The sequence below is a fragment of the Crassostrea angulata genome, chromosome 10, assembly GCF_025612915.1.
Source record: "Crassostrea angulata isolate pt1a10 chromosome 10, ASM2561291v2, whole genome shotgun sequence".
NCBI classification, from domain to species: domain Eukaryota; kingdom Metazoa; phylum Mollusca; class Bivalvia; order Ostreida; family Ostreidae; genus Magallana; species Magallana angulata.
In genome coordinates this window covers 38,069,809-38,089,447 of record NC_069120.1, presented here as the reverse complement: position 1 = coordinate 38,089,447, position 19,639 = coordinate 38,069,809, and the positions used below count along the sequence as shown (strand labels likewise).

The window sequence follows — 19,639 nt, the reverse complement described above, 5'->3', positions numbered from 1 at the left end:
CTAATTATATTAACGGTATACATGAAAAGGCATGCAAAAAGTTGAATATATTAAGATTACTCAAGCATACAATTGATAGATAAACACTTGTTAAAATTCGGCTTTTATCAGACCTAGACTGGAATATGGTGATGTTGTTTGGAGCAGCTGTATCAAGGAAAATCCGAATTGCTTAAACATGTACAAATTGAAGCAACCAGGACAGTGACAGGGATCAGAGTTAATTCTTCTAAAATCATTCCATATTGTGAGCTTAATTTGGAAACCTTATAATCTCGAAGTGATAAACATAAACTAATTATATTCTCCAAGATTATAAATGGTTTAGCACCACAAGATATGTTAGATTGAATTCAATCTGAATTATATTTTCAAACTGAACATACATATAATCTTAGGTCGAATGAGCTTTTTTACTATTTACCACTACATACTTATTACAATATTATTTTACGTCAATTACGGAATAAAGCTAGTAAAGCTTACTTTAAGGATTTTTTAAACTGATGGGAGTCGATGTTTATAGTGTAGGTCTGCATCTGAAGGAAATGTGATTTTTCCCCCTGGATATCCAAGATACACTCAACAAAGAGACGAACTTTTTAAACAACTTATTGACATTAGTGTACCTTTTTATATGAACTATATACTTTATGGTAGTTCTGATTTTTCATATAGATAAAATTGTAAAATTGTTTCCGAGCTTCAAAGCGTTTTTGATTCTCTTAGGTTACACGGTTTAAACCTATTTAAGTATTATACATGCATATTTACTTAATATATAGTCCCCTTTTATTTACTGTTCTTTTCAAATGGGCTGGATCATGAAAATGGCATTCTTATGTTTGTATCCCTGCAGGTATAAATGAAAGTGATAGGTTTGTTAATGTAGGTGTTAGTCAACATGTCTACCAACAATATCTCATACAATCATACACATGTATATGATAAATATTCAGATAATTATTTAATATTCAAGTATCCCCTGACTTATATGCACATAATATCAATAATATTCTGTAAACTTGTAATACTATATTCTTATGACTATATATAATTTCTTCTTGACTTTGTATGTTTGAAAGGGTTTACATAGGCTATGACTCTTATCCAATCCATTCAATAATTTGAACATTCCGTTCAATAAAACACGTTTAAATTGAATAAATTATGTAGGTGGCTGTAATAGGAGGGTCAACCATCTACTCCAACGCTGCTGTATGATCTTCTTCTACATATTTCTATTCAAAAAATGCAATTTACCTATTTATTGACGAAAACAATTACTGTTAGTATTTATGATAATTTTTTGTAATCAAAGCAATTAAGAAACTATTAAAGCAAAATTATTTTATTGTCATCCTGTACAAAGATTAGGTTGCTAACTTGCTACAGATTCCATGAAGAAGAATTATTTATGCCTAAAAATATCAGCGATTTGATGATATCTAGTTACCCTGGTAACTACATAACAAATAAAATTTAAACAAAAATGGCTTTCAAGATATAGTTACTACAGCATTGTTCATGAAAGAGTACATGTTAGCATATTATCATTTTGTACACTGTTATTGGCTGGATAGGTGTGAATACAAGATAATCACAGTTTTAACAAACTGAGTGGGTGCGAGCACAAAAATCTCAATATGAGATACTCTAAATTTTGTATTTGCACACACCCAGAAAATCTACAATGAACAATATCAAAGTTTCAATTTACTGGGTGGACGTAAAACCAAAATTAAACAATATGATGTATTGTAATTTTTTTTAATATTTACATTTGTACACTTCTCCAGCGAATTTAAAAAATGGAGTTTAACTGCATTGAATATTTTAACGTGTAATTAATGTATAATTATGTATATGTCAAAGGGTAGCTGATATATACTATTCTGGGACACATTTGGGAACAATTAAGAACTCCAAGGCCTTTTGTGGAAATGACGCTGAATATTTATTGTTGTATTTGTATATTATCGAATAAATGGTTTCCTCAAGTACAGCTAGGTGATCTATAATCATATACAATTATAATATTACTAAAACACTCTCATTCTTCAGTTAAATAATATTTAAATAACACATATTTGATTAAAATAACTCACCAAGTATAACAGCAATATGAGCTAAGATCATAGTCGGGTTGACAAGCTATGAAGCTTAATAATTCAACAGTCTGTCTTGGGTGGCGTCGTGATATTAAATCAAAGTTCGTGCTAAAGATTCGATAATGCAAACGGACATGCGCACTCACTCACTTTAACCCGAAAAACTAGTCTAACACACCCATGTATTCACTGATCCACCCGCCAAACGTAACCACGTGACCTCTCGTACTACTATCATACTATGAATGATTGTATGAATGAATGAAGCGGTGTGAATGTAAACAAATGAACAATGGGAAATGAAAACATGAAATGTTGAAATAAGTGAACGCAAATATGAATGCTAATTAACTAAAATAATTAATTCTGTGACATATACAAATTATCTTAAAAAACATATATTTTTTAAAGAAATATATAGATATCACACAAAACAGCAATTATACGCGAAAATTTTATTATGAATAAAATAGTTATTACATATTTAAAGGGATAATATGTAAATTAAAAAATATTCATTTATAAAGTTTCATTTTTAACCCCCCCCCCCCACCCCCGTTGAAACATATAAATATAAAGAATAAATATGTATAAACTGATAATTTTTTATTAAATAAACTCAAGTTATAATATTGATTCCTTATTTTGTGCTTCTTTGCTGTTGAATTTTGAACCGGTTTCATGATCAAAATTCCACGATGCGGGTCAATTTTCAACGGATTAGGGTCTTTATTCAACACCTTTCGTCTTATTATTCAACGTTGAAAAATGACCCCCGGGTCAATTTTCAACCTGGGTCAAAATTCTTCGTTACACCGGCCCTAACAACCCCTTATTGTTAAATGAGGTATTTTTTGAGTAATAGGTAATTTTAGTTTAAACATGCGCACTTGCGAAATTCGAATATCGGCTAGTCTGCGCATATGCAGTCATTGGTCATTTTGGAAACATCCATCATTTTCTACTGTCTGGAAAATTTTGTGATTTTCGATCTCGACAGTCCTACAACGATTATAAGCGACTATTTATACCTCGCTAAGGATGCACATCAACAAATATTTGCATAGGTAAATGTTATGCATATCTCGTCCTTTGTGATTTATGCAGGCCTATAAATTTGAAGCATTTGTGAGCCAATGCAGTGCAAATGGCGCCCTGTGATGTTACAGTTAAAACGATGTTTTCTTTCGAAATCAATGTTATCAACGAGTGATATTACTTAATTAGGTATGGTTGTAACTAATTATACGTTATGGATACACTGTATATACCTCAAACAGTTTTGTATGAAAAATATCAAAATTAGGCCCGATAACTGTCTTATATTTTTTTCATAGAGAAGTGTTTGAGGTTTATATCATAGTACTAAGAACACTGACAATGAATTACATTGTCGATTTACGTAATTTTCAAAGTTTTCAGTAGCGTAACCACTGGTAACGTTTTGATATTAAGAACCTCACTAATATTGGACTGTCACAGGTGTTTTAAATGTATATAATGTATATAGCCGCAAGAACTTCTATCCATTTTGTGTGCTATGTGTGAAAATATTAGGGAATTTTAATTTGAGGAGTCAGTTAAACCTTGGCGTAAAATTAAAACAAAATAGAATTATACAAAAAAATATAAAGATTTGGTAATTTATTTTTTATGTACACAAAGTAAATTGCACGTTACAGTCTGTCCCAAGTTACAGTTTCAAAAAATTTTTGCCTAATACTTAGATATCATAAATACATTTGTGTCCAAACTACAACTCCATTATCTTATAAAACGTCTCCTTCTATGCACACCCAGAAATAAAATTTTAAGTAACATCGAATTTTACTGTTCTTTGACAAATGAATTTATCCAACAACAAAAAATATTTCTGAAACGGGAACGTGGGCAGACTAGAACTAAAATGTAACTGTATTACAACGATCTTAGGTAAAATTTGAATAATAATTTTATTTAAAAATAAAAACTCTTTAGACTGGTTTTTTTGACTTTTTATCAAAGAACTTCTTTTTACTTATATAGCATCATGTAAATAACGAATTTTTTCGGTAATTAAAAAAATTAACAAGAAAATGAATTAGTCAAGTCCATGCTCTAGCGTTTATAAGCAGCCAAATATTTTTCACAGAAAAAGTTAAAGAAAATGTGAGAGAATATAATTATGTTTAAAGGGGGTGTCTTGGAGAGGGTAGATATTAAAAATCCATCAACTACAAGGTGAATGCAGTTGCATATTCATGTAACACAGAAACATCTTTTCCAACAATTTGTTGATTGTTAAAACAAATGTAAATTTTTTTTGAATAGTCTAAACCAACTTTTTATATTCTTCCTTTCTCTTTTCTTATACAAAAATTGGTCAAAGTATAATTCCCTTCAAATTTAACAATCGAAAAGTTTCACTTATAAAAAAAAAAATTAAACAGTTCATTGTACAGTTTCAAGTACAGTTGCCCTTTAGTAGCTTTTTTCTCATTTAGTATATTAAGTAACAAAATACTTTCTGTCTGTTGAATTCGTCTCCTAAAATGAGCTCTTCCGAAGACATAATTCACCAATGCACCTTTTCTATTGTCGTATGGAACAAACAGAGTATGGACGTTTTTGTTAAGCTGAATTTTTTCATTGATAATTTTATTTGTTTTGCATTCACCTTGTTTTCAATCAAGTGCTCAATTGGGCATTACTCTACGTTTAAGTAAAGAATACCTGTTGTTCTGTGCCTAATTATCAAATGTGTACAAAACGGGAACGCACCATTTTCATTCTTAAGTTCCCCAGCGGTCGGTTAAATCGTAGCCGTTTCGTGTTACTTCTTCAAAATCTTTTATACAGGCTTTCTTATTGTCAAATCAACGACTGTCATTCAATGTCTACGTCTTTTGGTTTTTCTCGTCTTTTTTTTTTTAGGTCATCTGAGTCATTAGGTGACCTTGAGCAATTGGTCTTCGTCTGTCGTCGTGAGTCGTCCACCGTTCGTTAACAATTTTACGTTTATAACTTCCTTATGAAAACTTCTTCAAAACTACATCCAATTCTTACAATTTTAATGTGAAGCATCTGTATAGTGGAAGGTTTTTCAAACCACCTCAGGGTGTCATAGGTGTTTACCAATATGAAAAAGAAGCAAACTTTTCAAAAATCTTCTCTCACACATGTAAGGAAAAAACTAAATTCATGATAATAAATGTCCATGAAGCCTTGTGCAAAAATTGTGAAATTCATGGCCTCTGGGACAATGGTTCACACCGTGGGGCCAATACAGCCATAGAGTAAAAAAGTATGAAGTCTTTAAAAATCTTCTCTTTTCTTATATATATATTTGAGAAAAACTAAATGCATGGTAATGATGTCGATGAAATCCTCTACTTAAGTTGTTAGGATCCTGCTCTGCCGGTGCCCTATAGTGATCAGTCTGTCCGTCCGATATCGCTTGTCCGGAGCATATATTCTCTCCCCTTTGGTCCAATCTTGGTCATACTTCAGCCACAGAGTGACTTCGGGTAAAGAGTATGCAGTGACCTTGAACCATGTTTCTAGGTATAAGGTTAAGGTCATAGCAGAATTATATATAGAATTCTTGTCCGGGGCATATCCTCTCTCCCCTTAATCCAATCTGGCTCATACTTCACTTACAGAGTGTCTTTGGTCAAAGGGTGTGCAGTGATCTTCATTAAAGTTTGTAGGTCAAGGGTCGATGTCACATCTGACCACCAAAAATTCCTTTTTTAGAGCATTTATATTTTCACATTAGCCATATTTGGCTGATACTTCTAATAAACAGAGATTTGAGTAAAGGATGTGTTGTGACCTTTAACTAATTTTTAAGGTCAAATATAAAGGTAATAAAATCTGGCTCTTGCATCACCAATATAGTGCCTTTGATTATAGGATACGCAGCGACCTTGAATGATGTTTGTAGGTCAAGTGTGAAGGTCATATCGAATCACACAAATATCCCTTTTTAAGAGCATAAATATACTCTCCACTTAGCCCTATTTGGCTGATACTTAAAAGCTTTTTGGGTGATGGCGTGCAGTGACCTTGAACCATGTCAATGAGAAGGTCTTAGCGTGTCTCTTTATAATCAGTTTTAGACCGTAGATTATTTTCCATTTGATTTAACTTGCTCAGATTGAACAAAAATTCCTGTACGCAAGGGGTAATGAGATTAAATTAGAAGTTCAATGCCACGTGGAAAATATTTAAGCTGTATGTAGGTCAAGGTCAAAGCAAAATTGTCTCAAATTATGTTTATCCTAGTGTCCATTACTTAAGCGAGGCCCTTTGAGATGGTCACTATCTAAATGTTGTCTAGTTACCTCTAGGTCAGGAGTACAGACCGTAGAGTGGATTCAATATAGCCATGCAGTGAAAATGAATTAGACCTTAAAAAAATCTTCCACTCTACTCCCATGCATGTTCGTGAAAAACATATTGCATGTTTATGATGTCTACGAAATTCTCTACCTAAACTGTAAAATTTTAAGGCCATTGGTTCATGGGGTTCAGGGCTTAGGACAGGGTCAATATGACCATATAGTAAAAACATATAAAACCTTAAACAATCTTCTTCTTTTCTCCCATATACCGACTTTTGACCCCTACCCCACCTTCCCAAAATTTTAATGAATAAATGTTTTTTCAAACACCAAATAATAAAAGCGGGGCTTCAGTCAGAGGAGTCTAAGATAAGACTTCAAAATGAAGCTTAAAATGCAAAAACTCTGACATGTCTATCTAATGGTTATATGGTACTCGAGTGACTAGCAAAGCATGTTGGTCTCTTGTTTATAAAATTTCTGACGGCAGAGATTTAATATACTCATTAGACTAAGTGTGATTGATTTCAATAGATGTTTATGCTTGATAATGTTAATTAAATTAATCAAAATGCTTCTATGGGAATTATTTTATTTTTAAAATGTAAAAAAGGCGGATTTATTAAAATCTTGCATGATGAATTGGTGGAATGACGTAGTTAAGGCGATAAATTCATGGTAATATATAATGACTATGGCATTAAAATTTCCTCAACAAAAAAAAGCTCCCAAACATTATATTTGAACTGCCACCTCTTTCAGTAAAAAATTTAGTCGAAATTATCAGCTGAGATTTATTACATTACCATGCATTGCTGCTGGAGTTAACCCAATATAGTACGAATATGATGGATATTTCCTACATTTTTGTATAATTATTGATTTGTTCCCTGTTTATTATCTTTAAATGCCATCTACCTGTTCAGCATAGCATATGCTTTTTTGTTATAGATCTGGACATAGGACGATCCCTCTGCTAAACAAGACTCTCGTTTTACTGTTGCTATGGATGCAGACTTTTAAAAAAATTAAACTTGGTCCTTCAAATAAAAGAAAACCGGTTCAATTAAAATTGAAATGTGACATCCCCAGCTCTGTTTTATTTTTAAATCGCTATGAATGCACACTTTAGTTTAAATTAAACTGGGTCCATCAAATAAAAAAACCCCAGTTTGATTAGAATTGAAATGTGACCTCTTGCTATGGTTTATTTTAAAATCCTTGAGAAGTAAATGACAAACTGAAAAACAAAATCGCTAAGGAATAAAATAAGCAAAAAATAGATTCACACCTTATCTTGACCCAACATTCCCAATTTATTTCTTGATAAAAAAAAAAACTCGAGCCTTGTAATTAATTACATATGTGTTATATTTGGTTAACTTTCAATCAAATTAAATGCGTCTTTCTTATGTTGATTATATTATTTATTAACGTATTGTATCAGTTTACCTTGTTTGCCACGATCACTTTATCAAAGAAAAGGTAATTCCATACTTTACATTATTTGTTAACAAATATAAGACTTGAACTTTGTTTACATAACAATATTTCCATACTTTACATTATTTGTTAACAAATATAAGACTTGAACTTTGTTTGCAATAAATTCTTACCTCTAATGACTTGACTTCTAACATCAAACTGTGTTCAATCATTCGAGATACGCAAGTTAATTACTTTAAAGATTAAAACAATTTAAAAAATAAAACTTCGGTCTAAAATCGGGTCTGGATGGCTATGTCCGTTTTTTGTTTTTGTTTTTATCTATCGACTTAATTACCTTAATTAGACGAATAGCTCTGTACATAAAGATATAAAAAATGTGTAAATATTGAAGCTAACTAAACATATTTGATTTTGTTCTTTACGTAATAAAATTGTACCAAAGTAAAATTCTTAAAAGTTTAAGGTGGAATAACACATAAACACAAAATGAATGACCTCTGATCGAAACGACATTTCGTGCTATGAAAAGAATTTTATCGACGGCAATATGTATCTTATTTACTCTATAGCCGATTGGATAATGAGTCGGGCTTTTGATCCGTACATTCTGAGTTCGAATCCCGCGGAGGATTTTATTGTTATTTACGGAATTGAATTTTATAGACATTCATTTGATATACCAAAACTGCAGATTTTTCGCTTATTTGACGTGTTCACAGTTTATTTATTTTAATATCTTTTAAGGTAGGTCTTATGTTGACCACTCGGTCACCGATTATCACAACTGCCAATGTGAATGACTAATTTAAGATTTTAAATTTAAACTTTATTTTAAGACATTTTGTTTGAAACTTCAGATTCTATTCCTTTATTAGTTATTAAAGTCTTATAATTGTATAACATATTCCTCTTTTAAAAACTTTTGTTTACCTAATAATTAATCGTCTTAAATTAATTCTTCCTTTGTGGACTTCGTTTCTGTCACTTTTTGCGTATAGTAATAAATACTATTGTTTACAATTCTTTCTATATAATTTTGTACATGAATTTCAGCAGTCAGGAATTAGGTTTCGGGTTTTTTTTTTGGGGTGATGGATTTTTAAAATTCACCCCACTGATCTAAAGTTTGATGAAGTTATTTTTTGTTTTTTTAAAAACTATTTCAGTCAATGTCGCCGGAGAAACATAAGCAATTTATTTCCTTGATATAATTGTTTTACTGATGTGTCCTATCGTGCATTAATCGTTCGTATCTGCATGTTGTATATTATGTTCTATCGGAATGTTATAAAATACGACCAACCTATTCTTTGTTTTTATTTATCAAGCTATTATGTTTTACTGGGTTTTTTTCCAGAAGCCGCATCGTTGGTCTTTGTAATTCTAAAGTATCAATGCGCATATTCTGTCCATTCAAATGTCACAAACATCCATTCCTGCATTATATGTACTCATAAGCCTTCAAGTACAACAATTCTCAATTTTACAAAAATAATGACAGGTACTTTATCCAAACCTGCTACTTTATTATTTCCACTTGTAAAGAATATGTATAATTACTATGTTTATGCATACAATGTTACAACGTTCAGTTGCAACAAATATTATTAAGGTGGAATAACACATCATCAAAAAATGGCTGACCGCTGATCGAAACGACATTTTGTTTTATTAACAAAAAGGATTTTATGGTTTGAAACATATTACTTATTCCATAGCCGAGTGGATAAAGTGTCGGACTTGTGATCCGTACATCCCGAGATCGAATCTCGCAGGGGCTTTTGTTGTTACTGGAAAAACTATTTTAGATATTCATTTTTTATCCACAAACTGCAAATTTTTCGCTTATTTGACATGTGTACAGTTAGTTTATCATTATATCTTTCAGTATCAAAAAATGTCCTGTTAATTTGAGTGACTTTTTCCAGATGCGTTATTCCACCTTAATTATAAACAGAAACTACTCTGAAACAGACAGACATTGAAATGGTTAAAACGCGTTGTCTTCAAAAGCAAAATATAATTATACGTGAACAAAAAATAAATCCATTTCACTATGGGCAACGGCTAATGTGAGTAAAAGACTGACTTAATCGAACGACAAAACAAATACCCGAAAAAAACCCAAACCCCAGACATCAGCATAGACAACAGACATCAATGCAAAATTGGCATACTCTTAAAACCCTGCCTTTGCCCTCAATTTTGGGTTGCCTCGAAATTTTGACTTGGCCTAAAGAATAGATTGATTGTATTTCTATCGATATGAAACATATCACTAGAGGTATGGATGGATAATTCTAGTAGATTTTGATCCAATCTGAATTTAAATTCCGGAGAACTCAACAATTACATGTAGATGCTGCCTTTGTATTACCATTGTATGTATTTTGAACATTATTAACTCAAACTGTTATCAAAATCTGACAATACCAATTATCTATTTCTATATCAAATGCCGTATATCAGTTTTTTTCCTGCACGTTTCAAATTTCCGCTTTGTTTGCGACGATTATTGACTTGTGGAAAAAAAAATCAGAGTAAATTTCATACAAAGTTTAATTCTTGTAATAGTTATTAATATCTCTGCTTATAAAAACAAATAGGTAAGTAAATGCACGGTAAACTGTGCTCAGCTTACAGGTACATTTATGCAGGCCTCAATATTTCTTTAATAATCCATGACAAGCTCAATAAATTGATAAGTTCCTTGCGTAAACCGATGTCTAATTATACCTGAGCTACTAGAATATGTAACAGTACATGATCTACTGAACTATGAAGATAATTATCGGTAATTATTTTACATTACGGAAAACGTAAATTGTTTCAGTGTCTGAAACTAAGAGTTCAAATTGAGGTGTTTTACTTCACAGTTTACATGTAAATAAATCGTGCATTAATCATTTTTCACTTTGACTTTGAAATAGTGAAAATTTGATTTGCGTAAATTCTATTTACAGCTCGCGGAAAAACATGAAACGGAAAAAAACCTGATATACAGTTCTTGTTTGAAAAATAACCATTGTAAGGGAGCATTTTGTTTATTCTAATCAAGTTTAAAGGATACTTCCAGTCAAACATTTTTTTCAGCATTCAATAGAATTAATGTATATTACAATGCACAAAAAATCTGTACCTTGTTATCTTTACCACTTAGCGGATATAAGCAATTATATGTGACATTTTCTCCCCTCTAACGAAAACGACACTTGCCAAAATTAATGTGGATAAAAGTATATTATATAATCAAATTAGTTCCACAGTGTTAGAATTTCCAATTTTTAAAAAAAATGTTTGACCAAAAATATATTTTAAATGATTTTGGAAAGGTAAATTCTAGAAAAGCTTCAGTGGGATTCGAACTCATGACTTAGAACTTCCTTGTTAACGCGCTAATCCACTGCACTTCGCTTTTAGATAACGATCTTGTGAGAAAAAATATGAAATTTTTCTTGGTTTTAATGTCAATTTCGAAAGGAAGAACGTCACTATATGGATGAGTCCCTTACCACCTCAATAAAATATGCTGTTTGGTTTTTTTCTATGTTAAGGAGCACTACTGAATTCAAAATCCACTGATATTCCCAAAAATCGACTGACATTGTCTGACATCCACTGTACATTGACTGTACCTCACTGTACATTTCACTGACTTCAACTGTACCCCACTGTACATTTCTACTGAACAACACTGTATCGCACAGTACACCACTGTACAGTCCTACTGACTTCCAATGTACCCCACTGTACGCCACAGTACAGGGCACTGACCAGCACTGTACCCCACTGTACGCCACTGTACCGGGCACTGACCATCACTGTACACCACTGTACTATTAATTTGAAAAAAAATCTTATTTTTAAATCTTCAGTATATTTTTTTCTTCAATATTTATTTTAATTATGCTGCATATAGCATTAACATTATGCATAGATACAACTTGACAGAAGAATGCAACAGGTCGTTAAATTTATTTAGTATGTTTTATTTATTAACGTCTATTGTTATTGAATGTTACGATCACAAAATTATGATAATGTTCCTAGCTATCAGGTGGAAGTTCTGAATTTATCATGGTGAATCTGATTATCAAAAAAGTGCATGTCAATATGTTTATTCTGCCAGTTATTGGAAAATACCCCCCCCCCCCCCCCCAACCCGCAAGGTAAATTATCATTCCTTATTGATGATATACGACAATCCCTCGTTTAAATGATAGGGTCGTTAATAGCTCTGTGTCTCATGAGCTGTCTTTAACCCACTGAAAAACAGTCAATTAAACACTGAATCCACAAAATATATTCATGCTTGTTCGTGTACACATGTCCATGAATCATGACTGCGCGCTTGACTACTCCGGTACATTTTGAAGAAAGCGTGCGAGTTTCTAGCTCATATGTTGATTTCTTTTGATTAAAATATTTGAAAATACATTGCAAATGTTGGGTTTTAATTTTACAAAAAAACGTATACTGCAGAATGCATTTTAAATTTTAAACACACAGAGAGAGAGAGAGAGAGAGAGTGAGAGAGAGAGAGAGAGAGAGAGAGAGAGAGAGAGAGAGAGAGAGAGAGATTACATGTATATCACTCTATGCTGGAACTGGCGGTTGTAATGCCATAAGGGGAATTTTAACGTGCTTATTCCGTTCTGAGTCCGGACCTCAATTTTTAGCACTAGAAAATTCATAAAAGAGAGAGAGAGAGAGAGAGAGAGAGAGAGAGAGAGAGAGAGAGAGAGAGAGAGAGATTAATCAGAAATCGATTGGGGTAAAAAAAAATTGATTGTCTATTAATGACTGTGCTTATTTTACATACTGATTATTTTTCTTAAGTCTCAAGTTTATCTCTTTCAACTAACTCCCGGGTTAAAAAAAAATCTGAAATTTCTTACAGAAGAAATGCGCTTTTCATGTATTTGCCATTTCAATACTGTGTAATATTTTAAAAACAATCTGAAAAATTCTATTGAAAATTCCAATAATAGAACAGAATTTTGTTTGGTACCGTCACGACCGGATGTTACAGATAAAATACACTGCATTGATATTTACATGTAATAGAAACAATTTCAATAAAGTTTGGATATTATAATAGCACCCCAACCATTTCTGAATTAAGATTCTAAAACAAAACGTCAAAAATACATAAACAACGTCTCAGGCGTGCGGCGACTGTCCTTACATGTACCTAAAACTCTATATATGTTGTCTTCGGAAACAAATATCGTTTTGCACTAAAATTTTGAGATCTAAATAAATATTTGTAAATATAATACAGTTCGAGATTTTGTAATTACAGCGAGTTTTCATGATTTTATTGCAACTGTGACACTCTTTTTTGAGCAACTTTCGTATCAATCCTACAGTGTTGTGTATTTGGTGTTCTGGAAAGTGCAAATGTCTCCGAATGCTATTCATCTGAAAGTCTCATTTAACGCCAAGCTCGAATGATGTAGAGATTATTTGACTGATAAAATAATTTTTTGTTCATCTATCACTAGCTCCGATTAAAGAATGTCATAATTTTTCTCCACTTTTCCCTTTAAACTAAATCATTCTTTAATTTTTTATGTAAAGAAATGAATCTAATTTTGTGAGGTTTTGAAATGTGAAGTAGTAAAACAAATTTAAATGGTGCTTTAAAGGCGCCCAGACAGCAATCTGAAGATAATTGCAAGGCAGAGTACAATATATTTCTGCATCAAAACGCTTTGTATAATAGCAATTTTATCACAAATTATATACCTTCTATCATTTTTTTTGAAATCTTAAAGAGAGAGAGAGAGAGAGAGAGAGAGAGAGAGAGAGAGAGAGAGAGAGAGAGAGAGAGAGAGAGAGAGAGAGAGAGAGAGAGAGAGAGAAAGCATATCATTGCCTGTGCAGAACACTACAGTGGAACCTTTTTTTCTCTCTCAGATTAAGGGTGTATTCTGATTAGGTAAGGTGTGAATGCCTGCAGGGCTTCCTTTACCCGTGTGTACGTGTCGTGAAATCCTCCGCTAATCCGTATACACCGAAAGAGATTTAAAAACAAAGCGACTAAATATGGTGTTCAAATTATTGTAAAAATACTTATGTTTTTATTTTCTTTTTTTACTCAGATTCGTAAACAATTTGTCAAAATCTAATCCGCTATCAATATTTAATATTCCACAAAATAATTTAGTGATACGGCTATACTGTGATGTACCATACGCTAATGGCCGACTGGTTTATATAAACAAAGACATATTTTATATACATGTAAATGCATATGAGCAAACAGAATAATAACTCTGAGATAAATTGCAATAAGTGACTATGGGTAGGACCTTTTCCTTTAGAGGAAAGCCGGACCTTAAATGTTAACATTAAAGGTCCGGGCGGACCATTTTACGGACCGGACCTTAAATTATACGACACCGGACATTTGGGAGGATAGTTACAACATTAGAGAGAGAGAGAGAGAGAGAGAGAGAGAGAGAGAGAGAGAGAGAGAGAGAGAGAGAGAGAGAGAGAGAGAGAGCGAGAGGATCTCTTTTTTTCTTATTAAATCATCTATATATCATGACAACATTCTTAGCTGTGCAAGAGAAGATACAATGAACAGTGTTAGAATTCAATAGTATATAATTTAAAGTATCGTAACAGAGTGAAATATTAATTGAACACCGTTCGTTATCACCACATTTCATTTTTAATTTAACACTTTACTTATTTTAATATCAGCGACTGCTGAGGGTGGGGGAGGCATTTATAAATATTTAACATGTTTAATATCCGACTTGATTTAAATAATAAAAACGCATCTAAAATGATGAATATAAAGATAATTTCGTTTATTCATCCATGTTATATTTTAAAAAATATATATTTCAACTGGATTTAATACTCTAAAGACTACAAATACCCCTATAAGGGAATTACATAATATCTTGAACAAGGTGTCAGACTGACAATTTACAAGGTTGAATATTGCGACATTCACACCTTTTGATCTACTGAAAGTATGTATACTATACACAGACACTGACTCACGGATCTTCCTTGGAAGTAAAACTTCAAAGACATTTTAAAGTATAGACCAATAAGTTATGTTCTCTCACTTGAAAAAAAAAATCAGTATGTTGAGCACTATGGTGGATTTTTTTTATCTATTTTTTTTTATCTATAAAATGTAATACATAGTTTTAAATTCTCTGAATTTTAAAACTTTAATGTTACATGTAAACTAATATTCATTTGACAATACATATTGATAAAATTAAATTCATTGTAAAAAAAAACAAAAAAAAAAAAAAACAAAACAAAACAAAACAAAAACAACTAAATATTTAGTTACTAGAAAATTGATATTGAAATATATATAAATACTTTCCCCTTTAAATTGGATAAGTTGCTTTATTTTGTATGATAATTGGATTTTTAATACATGCATGGATCGGAGGATGGGGAAGGGGGGGGGGCAGACGATAATTTAGTTTTTTAAAACTTACATTGTACAACTATTCAAAATATGTATAAGCTCCCCCAGAAATCGATTATATCCCCGCACTTTCCCTGGAAAAAGATGCTGACCTAGCATGTAATTTTATATGAACTTAAAGAAATAGAAGCCCATTTTCTCTCCTGTAAGCAATAAGAAAGAATCAAAAGAAATCCAGATTTTGGTCTCAAATAAAGTAAATATTCAATTCATTGCTCGACCATATAAATAACTTATAAAAAAAATTGGTACAGTGGGTAACAGTGGTGTACAGTGTTTGTCAGTACCCTGTACAGTGGTGTACAGTGGGGTACAGTGCTGGTCAGTACCCCGTGCAGTGGTGTACAGTGAGGTACAGAGCTGGTCAGTGGGTAGGTACAGTGCTGTCCAGTAGAGTACAGTGGCTCTGTACAGTAGGGTACAGTGTGATACAGTGAGGTACAGTAGCTCTGTACAATGGGTGTACAGTGTGATACAGTAGCTCTGTACAATGGGTGAACAGTGTGATACAGTGTGCTACAGTAGCTCTGTACAATGGGTGTACAGTGGATATACAGTAGGGTACAGTGAATATACAGTGGATGTCAGACAATGACTGTCAATTTTTGGGAATATCAGTGGATTCAGTAGTGGAGGATTTTACAAATCAAGATGATTTTAGTTCAGATAAATTTAATTCAGAGGGTGCTAATAACGATGAAAGTAACATACTGTCAAACATACGTGTAAAAAAATTCACAAGGACTTTTCATCCTCAATTAAGTTATTGCCAAAATATGAAAATGTCTTATGGCCAGAGAGTTAAACATAGGATAAAAATCACAATTTTTTTCTCCCTCATTAGGCAATCACCCGCTTATCATTAACATCAACGTCAATAAAGAAATAATAGCATGCATAGTCTGTGTGCAAAGCTGCCAAGTCCGTTTTAACATTAATTTCAATGTAACTATAAATAAAGAAAAGGGTCGAACTTTATGGTTACATTGAAATTATTTTCAAACGGGCTTGGTCCCTATGCCTGTGTGTGAGGAGCTGGCGGTGGCGGTATGTATATAAGTAGCACTAACAAACCAACAACACTCGTAATCTATAGTGTCGGATCAAAAGATACACGGTTATAAGATGAGATATAAAAAAACACTAAAAATAACCAACGACACGAACAATAAAGTAAAATATTGTTAAATTCTCGGGACAACCCGTCCGTTCTTCAAGACAACAAAATAAAAACTACATTTGAAAGAAAAAACATCTACAAAGCTAGCACTAAACCAAAAACTAAATAATATATAAAACACCGGATCGGAAAGTGGCAACTACATCTTTGTATCATAAGCCTGGGCGCTTGTAAATAAACGTGTGATCGTTGGAAAAGGAATCGGTGCTTTCAACAAGTTGAGGCACAAGTGCTCCAGTACAGTGCATCCCTAACAGTGGTCTAACTGGATCGCTTTTGAGAACACGATATAATTTACTGCATGGGATTGAACAGAGATTTACAAACTTGTCATGCAAGGCTCGCGTGATAGTATGGGAAGTAAACATGGCGAATTTAGAAGTTGCCTATCCCGTTAGTATATACGTCACTGCTTATGGTCATTGCTATTAAATGTCCAATGAGATGTATTTAATTTAATTATTGTCTGCAGTATTCACGGCGACGATACCTGGTTTTATGGCTTGAATGTTGTCATATTTTAGCGACTATTTCACTCCCGGTACAGGTTTCCACAAACACTATAAATAAATAATTCCTAGCTTCCTGTAGGTTATATCTTTCATATTTAATAGCATCGTTAATTAAATTCCGATTATCACTAGTCAACATGTTTTCAAGTTGTATTTATGCCGTAGCGTATATGACCCACTGTTTCCTTCGAATAAAATGTAAATTATATGAGCCCGTCCTATGGTATCGCGGTAGTTAAACCTTTTGGTCGAAAAATCTATCAATACTGAAATATACCCAGAAACTAATGTTATTGTGAGTTTTGTCTATTATATGTCTATGCTATTATATACCTTAGTGATGTTCAGCGTGCCCCTGTTTACTATGTCTAAAAATATCCCGACGTCAAATGTCAATTTCAGCGCTTCCTACTGTTACTGCAATACTATGGAACGCCTCAACTGCCTTATGTAGATAATCTTCATAATATGATGATACTTCAACATTACATGCTGATACTTTAACATTACGTGATGGTACTTTAACATTACGTGCTGATACTTCAACATTACTTAAGAAATGAAGATAATAATTTTTCTATTGATCGACGTATCAAAGAAAAAATTGACCGGAAAACTTCATCAATGCGCGTAGCGCATTGATGAAAAAGTTTTCCGGTCAATTTTTTCTTTGATACGTCGATCAATAGAAAAATTATTATCTTCATTTCTTATCATTTAATAAAACATTTTCAAATAAAAAATGTGAAGTGTCATTGATCAAAAATGTAAATAATTTAAATGAAGCGGCGCGTATGAATACAAAACAACAACAGCAACAATATTCAAAATGGATGCGCCTTCAGCTGATGCAGAGCTATTGAACTGAATTTAATGGATTAAACACAAATAGTGAGTTAAAATCTGAACCGGTGTAATGAAGTATAATGACCCCCGTAGAATAATGACCGGGGGTCATTTTTCTACGTAGAATAATGACCCCCCTAGCTGAAGAATAATTGGATTTTTCTGAAGAAAAAAGACCCAGGGGTTATTTTTCTTCATGTGAAACATGAAGAAAAATGACCCCCATAAAAAAATGACCCCCCCCGTAAACATGAATAGAAATTGGTTACTCCGTATCCAAGATATGACTTTGAAGTTACTTTATTTTTCACTCTGTTCAACTGATTTTGAAGTTATAAACACCGATTTTGTAAATAAATTGCTGTATTTAGTTTTTCCTATCCGTAGCAAACACACGTAAACACTCTTACATTGTCACAAATTGATTGTTAACAGTTACGTTACTTCTCTTGTCGACAAACGGCGGGAAATGACGCATATAAAGAAAAATTCATACACAATGAGGATATTGTGTGATAATTAACGAACAATAATTATGAAAGAATAATTGTTGTAATAATATAAGCAATATTCATTGGTGAATGAATTGTCAATAGAAGAATGATACATGTATATATCTTTATGGAAAAAGACTATGGGGGCAGGTAACGTAGAAATATGAATACTACTTATTTACATTTCTTGGGGAAAGTTTTTTTTTGTTTTTTTTTTTAAAGCAGTCTGCGTTAGTTTTGTTTTCTTATACGTAATACATGAACATCATTTGTTGTAATGTTGTATTTGTGATCATGGATAGACTTTATTCTTTTAGAGCAAATTTGTGAAGAGTACCTGACTATAATAAATCTTAATAGATAATAAACACTGATCGATTATAATAAGAAAAGATTATTTCTAAAAGCGTTGATAAGAGGTTAGAACCCATGTTAGGGGTTTATATCCCGCTTGATTTTGATCACACGATCTTTATTGTATCCATCGTTACTAATGCTCATACAAACTATTGATGCATTAATCATCGTGGCATTAACTAAACTTACTAAAGTATGCCGAGGATAAAGTAAAATATATTTTCTGTACGAGTACTCTCAGTACTTTGACGATTTTCCTTATTAGCCGTTAACCTCTACTGGCGTAATGGCTGTAACTTCAGCTTGGTTATAATGCCTAACAGAGGAGTAAACTTTTCATAATTTTGGCTTCATCATTAATTCTGAGTGATGTACTTGTATACCCAGCAGTTTGTGTTGCGGAAATCATCAATGCAAGTATAATATTCATGAACAATATGAAGCATATAGAAGATGCGACGGCGAAGCGCGAAGACGAAAGTGCTCGAAGGCGAAGAAGTGATACTACTACCGCTTCTTCGCCTTTGCAACTTCGCACTCTCGCCTTCGAATCTTCGCGCTTTCGCCTTTTAGCTCACCGAGACGAAGTCAATGGGAGCATATGCTATACCCCCGGCGTCGGCGTCCGGAGCTGGTTAAAGTTTTAGTTGCAGCTCCGTATCTAAGCTATTACTTGTCCTCTCTTCACCAAAGTTACATGGAGGATGCATCTGGACCTACTGAATCTACTTCCTAACTTTCAGATGCTGGAGGAGGTTAAGGTTTTTGGAGCAGGTTAAAGTTTTTGTTGCAGGTACCTTAAATAACAATATCTAAGTTACTGCTTGTCCGTACTTCACCAAACTTGCATGGATGGTGTGTCTTATGATAATGATACACCAGACAGGCTTGAGT

General features: G+C 32.7%; 1 protein-coding gene across 2 annotated transcripts in view; it reads left to right on the top strand.

The window, feature by feature from the left end:
- Positions 1-3,039: 3,039 nt before the first annotated feature.
- Positions 3,040-19,639, top strand: part of LOC128165619 (galactoside alpha-(1,2)-fucosyltransferase 2-like) — a 43,718-nt gene continuing 27,118 nt past the window's right edge. Inside the window, exon 1 of one of the 2 annotated variants that reach the window (XM_052830343.1) lies at positions 3,040-3,178. The gene's annotated coding sequence lies outside the window, so the exon portion shown is untranslated. Of the gene's footprint in view, positions 3,339-19,639 lie in introns of both variants that reach the window. The other variant, XM_052830342.1, reaches the window with a different exon arrangement.